Below are 2,780 nucleotides of genomic sequence, written 5' to 3'. Positions count from 1 at the left end.
TTTTTTTGACAGAGTCATTCTCTCGCCCAGGCTGGGGTGCAGTGGTATGATCTTGGTTCACTGCAAGCTCTGCCTCTGGGGTTCACACCATTCTCCTGCCTCAGCCTCCTGTGTAGCTGGGACTACAGGCACCCACTATCATGCCCAGTTAATTTTTTTGTATATTTAGTAGAGACGGGGTTTCACCGTGTTAGCCAGGATGGTCTCGATCTCCTGACCTCGTGATCCACCCGCCTCGGCCTTCCAAGGTGCTGGGATTGCAAGCGTGAGACACCGCACCTGGCCATAATTTTTAGAACATTTAATTAAGTGCTTACTATATGCCAGCCACTTTGTTACATCCTTTGGATGTGTTATCTTACCTACCTTTCAAAACTCCCATGCAGTAGAAACCATCCCCGTTTTGAAAATGAGGAAACTAAAACCCAGAAAGGTAAAATTCCTTGTCCAAGGTTACACAGCTAATAAGATGAAGAGTCAGGATTCAAAACCACAGCCATCTGACTAACACTAAACTGCTGCCAATAACACGAGCGACCTACAAATCCCAAAAAGCACAGACTGGTGCTTGTCTGTGCCGAAGCAGCGAGATGGTCTAGCCATCCATATTGTATTATCTCTGGTGTATAAATTGAGATAATCACAGTATCCTAGGAAATAAAAAAACAGCACCCATTTGAGTTGCTGTCACATCACCTAGAGAAACTTGTTTTAAACTAAATTATCAGAGAAAGTTAGACGAACTCAGAGAAACTGAGCTATCTCTTTCTGGACAGAAAATTCAAAATGGCATTGAAGTATTGGACTTAAAGCTAATCTTCTAGCCCTGATGAAGCCACGGTGATTTATTTTGAAAGCTCCAGGGACAATTTATTTCTAATGGAGATCTCCGGAATAACCCAGAGTTTTGTGAAACTTAACAACGCTTATTTTCTTCTTAATGCATCTAAAATATACTTTAAAGCAAAAAGCATAAATTCAATATTAGCTTTCCTAGGGGTTGGCATATGGGGGCACTCTTGCCAAAGGTAGATATTAGGACAGGTATTTTCTCTTATGGTGCTCTTTTTCTGTTTTGTTTTGTTTTGTTTTGTTTTCAAGTCACTTGCAACCACTGTAATTGTTAGGAGATAATTGGGGAGGAGAAGGCACCACAGTCTTCCATTCATCTTGCTTTGACACCACGAGGCTTAGTGACCACCTTAGTTAGAGGCAGGATGCTGTAAAACGATTATAAGCTTTGCAGTGAGACCTCATATATTGGCTTTACCAATTGTTGCTTCATCACCTGAAGCAAGACATTTAGCTTCCCTGACCCTCAATTTCTTCATCAATGGAATCAAGTATTTATCTTACAAAATTGTTATCAGGATCAGATGAAATAATTCACGTAAAGTACCTGGCACATCATAAGTGCTTAACAAATGTTAGCTATCATCATTAACAACACTTACGGTATTTATTGATATGGGTGGATTTAACTCTTCCATCTTAGTATTTTTTTTCTCTGTTTGCCCTTCTGTTTTTCTTCCTCTATTCCTCCTTTCCAGTCTTCTTTTAAATTCTTTTAATATTTTAGAATTACATTTTAATTTACCTGCTGGTTTTTTTGCTATACATCTTTGTATTTTGGGTGGTTGTTCTAGGACTTACCTCATATATCCTTAACTTTTCATGTTCTACTTAAAGTTATCACTTTACATGAAATTTAGAAACCTTGCAATTATCCACCATCCTTTATGCTATAGTCACTGTGTGTAATACATCTACATACCTTATAAGCCCATGGCAATGTTATAATTTTTGCTTTAAATATTCATGTGTATTTTAAGGAAACTGAGAGAAAACGTTAGTTGGTTATTTACGTTTACTCACATACTGACAACTTCCAATGCTCCTGATTTTTCCTGAAGAACTTAGTTTTTATTTGGTGCCATTTTCCTTCAGTCTGATGAATTTTCTTTAGCTTTTCTGGGTGATAGATTTTCTTAGTTACTTTTATCTGAATATGTCTTTAGTTCACTTTTCATTCTTGAAAGCTATTTTAGCTTAGTATAGAAATCTCTTGAAAAAATGCTTTCTCTCTTAAAACTTTAAAGCTATTCATTCATTGGCTTCTGGCTTCCATAATTTATGATGAGAAATCCATGAGGTTTCAACTTATCATGCATATGCATACAACATGTACACAGTTTCAAATACATCCTGTATATGATATGTTTGTTTTCTTTAGATGCTTTCAATATTTTCTCTTTATTTTAGATTTTTTAGTAGTTTGACTATGACATACGTGGTCATAGTTTTCTTCATATTTATCCTGCTGGAGTTGGCTAACCCCTTGATTCTGTAAATGTATGTTTTTCATCAAATTTGATAAATTTTCTACCATTATATATTTAAATTTGTTTACTGCCCCATTCTCTTTTTTTCTACTTCTTGACTCTGTCTGTGTGTGTGTGTGTGTGTGTGTGTGTGTCTGTGTGTGTGTGTGTGTCTGTGTGTGTGTGTGTGTGTCTGTGTGTGTGTCTGTGTGTGTGTGTGTAATCTTTTCATATTTCCCACAAATCCCTGGGCTTTATTCTTCTTAATCTTTTTTCTTTCTTTTCTTCAGATTGAATAATTTCTGTTGACCTAGCTTCAAGTTTCCTTACTCTTTCCTCTGTCATCTTCATTCTGTTTCTAAGCTCCATCAGTGAATATTTAATTTTAGATATAGTTTTCAATTCCAGAGTTTCTGTTCTTCTTTAGAGTTTTCATTTCATTACNTGTGTGTGTTGTGT

The sequence above is a fragment of the Rhinopithecus bieti genome, unplaced genomic scaffold (assembly GCF_001698545.2).
Source record: "Rhinopithecus bieti isolate Rb0 unplaced genomic scaffold, ASM169854v2 scaffold_2314, whole genome shotgun sequence".
NCBI classification, from domain to species: Eukaryota; Metazoa; Chordata; class Mammalia; order Primates; family Cercopithecidae; genus Rhinopithecus; species Rhinopithecus bieti.
This window is presented reverse-complemented; position numbering follows the sequence as displayed.